The sequence below is a fragment of the Nicotiana tomentosiformis genome, chromosome 8, assembly GCF_000390325.3.
Source record: "Nicotiana tomentosiformis chromosome 8, ASM39032v3, whole genome shotgun sequence".
NCBI classification, from domain to species: domain Eukaryota; kingdom Viridiplantae; phylum Streptophyta; class Magnoliopsida; order Solanales; family Solanaceae; genus Nicotiana; species Nicotiana tomentosiformis.
Window position 1 is genome coordinate 146,107,259 of NC_090819.1, and position 6,877 is coordinate 146,114,135.

Below are 6,877 nucleotides of genomic sequence, written 5' to 3' on the forward strand. Positions count from 1 at the left end.
CTTTCTTATGACAATAGCGACACTCTAAATTATTGTATCTGGATATGGAGTCGGATTTGCCCCTAACAAACAAGCCAACTTCCGCTTGAGTTCAAATAGCTTTCCCAGTAATATCACTATTTATATGTTCTTTTGATTTTAAGATAGATTTAATATCCTTATAAGAGATATTATCCTTTGCATAAAGTATAGTATCTCTTATATGCTTAAAAGATGGGGTAGAGAACAAAGCAGTAATACGGCTTGATCCTCATCTTTAATTTCAGCATCTATATTATTCAAATCCATAAGAATGGAATCAAAGGTGTCAAGATGAGAGAGAATAGAGGTACCTTCACCCATACAAATTGTATAAAGCTTCTGCTTCAGGTAAAGTATATTTTTCATCGTCCTCTTTATATATAAGGTTTTCAATTTTTTCCACATGCCTTTGGATGTGGTTTCTATAGAAACTTCACATAAAACCTCATTTGAGAGATTTAAAATGATACCTGCTTTTGCCTTTTTGTCTATGACGGCAAACTCCTCGTTCATCATTTTATCCGGCTTCTTCTCCTTTCCTTCCAACGCAAAGTCTAAGACATCCTGAATTAGGATAGCTTCCATTTTTAATTTTCACATTCCGAAATTTTCACTTCGATCAAATTTCTCAACATAGGTCTTTGTTAGAGTCATTTTGGCTATTAAAACTAACCCGGTTAGATCAGACTTTGATACCAATTTATTAAGATCGGGAACTCGGGTAGTACGAAATTTAGCCAAATAATGTTATAATGACAATAACAAAGACAATGCAAGTTGATAATAACGGCAATTAAAGCATATAAAGAAGACACCAATTTAACGTAGTTCGGTCAGTGTGACCTACGTCCACAAGCGGAGAGGAGCAATTTTACTATACTAACAAGAGTACAAAATTAGAGTAAATACTCTAATTCCCAAATACCCCAAGAGAATAACCTCACAAGATCACTCCAAAGAAAGGGTTCACACAATTGCTTCCCAACACTCAACTCTCATACAAAACACTCTTAATAAAGGAGAAAAGTGTCACGGCCCAATTCTCCCTCCGTAAGACATCGTGACGGCACCTAGTCTCTACGACTAGGTAAGCCTAACAAAATGCGAAAATAACAAAAAAAATGGAAGCAAAACTTAACAACTAACTACAACAGATAACTAAATAACTGGTAACAATGTCGCTCGGCATGTACAATAACTAACACTCTAGTAATACACAGTATTCCCAAAACTCGGAATATCATAAGTCACAAGCTACAGAAGGAAACTAGAATCTCTATATACAAGAGTCTAATAAAAGAAATACGGAAGGTAAATGACATAGGAGAGAATAGAAGGGGACTATGAGGTCTGCGAACGCAGCAGATGTACCTTGAAGTCTTCGTACATCAGCAAACACTCTCAACTAATAGCGGGGCTGATAAGAAGCACCTGGATCTGCACACAAAACATGTGCAGAAGAGTAGCATGAGTACACCACAACGATACCTAGTAAGTGCCAAGCCTAACCTCGGTAGAGTAGTGACGAGGTCAGGTCCGGACCCTAGTAGAATATAATAATAAGACAGATGATATAATAAAATGAAGTAAAACGGAGAATTTAACATAAGAAATTCATAGAGAAATAAAAACACAGCACAATGTGATAACAACATGGGCGCTCCCGAGATACCGTCTCATAATCCCAAAAGTAAATACTCAACAGGGGATCTCCCGAGATACCATCTCGTAGTCCCAAAAGTAAATATTCAACAGGGAATCTCTTGATATATCGTCTCGTAGTCCCAAAAGTAAATATGCGAGGATATCTCTCGAGATACCGCCTCGTAGTCTCAAAAGTAAATGTGCAGGGGGCTCTCTCGAGGTACCGCCTCGTAGTCCCAAAATTAAATATGCAGGGAGAACACCCGAGGTACCACCTCGTAGTCCCAAAAGTAAATATGCAGGAGAACTCCCGAGGTACCGCCTCGTAGTCTCAAAAGTAAACACACAACTCAACCAATAAATACAACAGTTAGCAGCAAGAACCCTACAGTTAAGACCGATAAAAAAATTAAGGAGAGACAGGAATTCAACTAGGCATGCTGCATAAAGTTCAAATAAGCAGATAAAGCACGTAGACATGTGATATTAGACTAAGCAAGATAACTACACATACTAGTATAACTATATTAAGATGAAAACATGTTACTACTCAGTAAATATCGGGTCTTACAATAAATAGCCCGCGTACGCACTCGTCACCTCACGTACATGGCGCTCACATATCACAACAGTACCAATCCTAAGAGGATTTCCCCCCCACAAGGTTAGGCAAGTCACTTATCTCGAACAAAGTTCAATCAATCAGTAAGAATGCCCTTTCCTCGATTATCTGACTCCGAATGGTCCAAATCTAGCCAAAAATAATTACATATCATAAATACAACTATAATAAACTAATCTAATTAATGAAATCAAGACTTTAACAAGAATTTCGAAAATCGTCCTAAAAAGTCGACCCGGGTCCACGTCTCGGAATTGGGTTAAAGTCACAAAATATGAACACCCATTCACTCACGAGTTCACTCGTACCAAAATTATCCAAATCCGATATCAAAATCCGAATCAAAACTCAAATATTTATTTGAAGGACTTTTCAATTTTTTCCCAAATTTCTCAACCAAATTCCTTAATTAAATGATGAATTCAACTATGGATTAATGGAGTATAACCATAAATGAGTTAGAAATCGTTACCCAATAGCTTTCTCTAAAACAACCCTTGAATTATCGCCTCAATTCGAGCTCTCAAAGACCCAAAATAGAAAATAGAATAAAACTCTCGAACTAGCCTTTTCTGCCCAGCGATTTCGCTTCTGCGAGCTTTCAGTCGCACCTGCGGAAATTCCATCGCAGATGCGGAAATGACTTAAGAGGCTTGGGACTGCTTTTGCGATAAGGTGGCCGCACCTGCGCGTGCGCATCTGCGGACAATGGTCAGCTTCTGCGAAGTCCTCACCCACTCGGCTCCCGCTTCTACGATCACTCCCCCGCAGGAGCGGCTCCCCTTTTGTCGCACCTGCGACCACTGGTTATCCAGACCAGGGCCGCATCTGCGAGCTCTCTTCCGCACGTGCGAGCCCGTACCTGCGGTCACCCCACCGCAGGTACGATTACACGAGAAGCTGAAATGCTTCAGCAATTCCTCCAACTCCTGATTTGAACCGTTTACCATCCGAAATCAACCCGAGGCCCCAGGGACCTCAACCAAATATATCGACAAGTACTAAAATACCATACGAACTTAGTCGAGCCGTCAAATCATATCAAACAATACTAAAAATACGAATCACCCTCCACTTCAAACTTAATGAACTTTGAAACTTCAAACTTCTACAACCGATGCCGAAACATATCAAATCACTACCGATTGACCTCAAATTTTGCATATAAGTCATAATTGACATTACGGACCTACTCCAACTTCCGAAATCGAAACCCAACCTCGATATCAAAAAGTTCCCTTCTGGTCAAACTTCCCAAAAATTCAACTTTCGCCATTTCAAGCCTAATTTAACTACAGACCTCCAAAACACAATCCGGTCACGCTCCTAAGTCCAAAATTACCCAATGGAGCTAACAAAATCGACGAAACTCCAATCCAGTGTCGTTTTCACATAGTTCCAACTACAGTCAAAATCCTAGAACTTAAGCTTCCGTTTTGGTGTCTCTAAAATGAACTAATTGCCTTCCCTTTTATAGTCAAAAAGGCTTGGCGTCTTAGGTGTAAAAGAAGTGATACAACTTGTGCAAATGATGTACACCACACAATGCAATATTTTTAGGTCCCAAAAAATATTATCAACAAAGTCTACACTTTGCAAATGTGCTTATGCTTATGTGAGATGAACTCCATTAGCCAAAATATTGGTCATAATTACAATGACATTAAACAGATAAAAGATAGTTAAAAGACATCAATAGAAAATGGAGTAAGAAAGAGATAAGAGAGAGAGGCATAGAGTTGAGAGACACTAAAGGAAATCAGACCTCTGTGAGTTGTGACCACAATTACTACAAAAAACAACAACGATGACGACCCTGTGAAATCCTATTAGTGGGGTCTGAGAAGGGTAATGTGTACGCAGATCTTACCCCTACCCTGAGGGAATAGAAAGGTTGTTTCCGAAAGACCTTCGGCTCAAGAAAACGAAAAGAGACAATATGAGTATCACTACTAAAGTCATGATAAAAGCTGTTTCGTGGAACTGAAGGTTTTTCTTGCCCGTAGTTGCCACAAAACACTCATAAAAATGGTCCAAAAAAGAATTGGCGGAAGAAAATACTTTAATATCAACCTAGTCTCCAGGAAATCTTATGTAGCGACCTTAGTTGCAACAAAAGCTGCAAGTTTTTGTGGCAATTGGTGTTGCCGCTAAAGTATTTTAAAAAAACCTAAGCGCTAACAATCTACCAATACCGTAGAAATGTATTAGAGAACCCATTAATATTAAAAAATAGATACCATTAAATATATTTAAAAAAAGAAAAAGATATAGGAACTTTTTGTAAATAAAGTCACAACATATATAGTAATTGTACATATATAGATCTTCTATCAAAGCTATAATTAACATAGAATCCATTAGCACAAAAAAAACATAAAATCCTACTTTAACAAGCATTCATCAAAAAGAATAGAATCAATAAAAAATATTTGGATAACATACAAATAACAACTTGTAATTTTGTTTTTGTTTTTGACTACTTCGAATATGTCAAGGTGCGATATAAACATTAGTAAAATAAATGAGCAATTTATGCAAAATAGCCATTGAGCTTAAAATAATTACCCTTCTCTGTTCACTTGAAAACTATTTATAATATTTACCTACCCAATTAAAACTACTTACCTAACTTGGCTTAGCTTGATTTGGGTGCTTGGCTTGGCTTGACTTGGTTTGGCTTGACTTGATTTGATTTGATTTGATTTGGCTTGAATTGGGTTGAATTGGCTTGGCTTGACTTTGATAACTTAGTTTGACTTCATTTGGTTGGGTATTATAAAACAAATGGGTAGAGGAAAAAAGTGATAGGCATGGGCGGGTAAATATATTTTGGCTTGCATGGAATGCTAAACTTCCCCAAAATAAATTGAAGGGGATATTGGATCAGACTTGTTTCAGCCTTCGGAGACTTCGAAAAACCGGGATACTCGAACAAACTGATACTATGTCTATGTGGTTCAGGAACTAGCAATTTCTTTCTTCTTCTTATGAGCACAGTAAATAAGATCTCCTCGGCATCAAACTGCTTTCGTCACCCTTGTAATTGACAACAATCACTTGCTTATCACCAAGACTATGAATAACCCTTGAATGGCAATAACTTCATCTCGTTCTGCATAGAGCTATTTAAAACAATCGATTTGTTAATTTGTATACGGTCGAAATAGATTTCGGCCTTACCACGTTCGATCTAGTTCAAACGATGATTTATCAAAGTGAGATCCCGAAGGTAGAGCAAACTATCCTCGAACATGAGGAGACCGATAAGTGTCAAGTTCGATATCATTACCAAGTTCGAATTAAAATCTACCATGCTGACAATCCAGAGACCAACCGACATTGACCTCGAATCAATTCGAGGGCTCGAGCCAGGATCGGACACGAACTAAGTTCATGAGTTCGAGCCGAAATCAAGCTCAAACCAAAATCGAGGGTTCTAAGCAAGATCGAGCTCACAGACAAAAGCCGTTGCAATCCCACTAGAGAGAATCTTGACAGAAATTATGAAAAAACTGATTTATCATGGGTCTCCCACTTAATGTTTATTTTATTATGCTTAGAGCCAAATCCCTCCAATATAAAAGGGCTTGGTTACTATTTCTGTAAGACAAGTTTTTTCAAGGCTTATATTGTAATAAAAGGGCTATATTCTTCTACAGAGAAAAATCGTTCTTTCAGATTTCTTAGATTGATTCTATTTATTGAATCCTGAGATTCATTGTTCCTGATAATCTTATCTATTTTAGCATTCTCCCCAATCTATATTTACACTTTTTATTTATCCTTGCATTTTGTGTTAAGTTACGCCACATATCCTCGGAACTACGTATAAATTCAACTATATCCATTTTTCGGGTAAACAAAATTAAGTCTTTTAAAAATTTATTTAAAGAAAAATACTTACTGTATTTTGAGTCACTGACAGCTAAATTCGTAAAATGTATTTTCGATTTATTTTGTCCAAAAATTTCCTTGGCGCCAATGATTTTTTACAAATTTTTTTACTTTAAAATTCCCCTCCCCCTTGATTCCATTTTGATACCTCCTTTTTGGAGCTATTACTCCTTTGGTGACCATCTGAGCACCCCTCTTGTTGACAACTTTAATTCCAACAACTTTAATATAACTCTAAAACAATTCTAAAATATTAAAATTACATACTTTCAACGGATTTACATTGGATATCTGTCGATTTCCTTAATTTGGTCATTGAAATTGTCCGTCGAAATATTAGTGCTATACTGTCCAATCGGCTATTTATTTCTAGCAGTGAAACTAAAAATAAAAGGACTGGGAAATCCCAGAAGGTGACCTCTATCCAGTTTATAGACGTTGTACCCGTAGGAAAAGGAAATCAAATCAGTAACAACATTGAAAAGAAGAGTAAAGAAAAGGAGTGACTGAGGAAGCATAAATAGTGCGTAATAGAATTGAGAACTGATCCCCTTAGTTTTTAATTTGTTCTAGGTTTTATTCCTGCTTTCAAGTTTGAGCATAAAAAAAGGGGATAAACACGACTAACTCTCCACTTAAGAATCTTATCTTGTCTCTGAAACACAAAGCAGAATGGAGAATAGATTACAATAT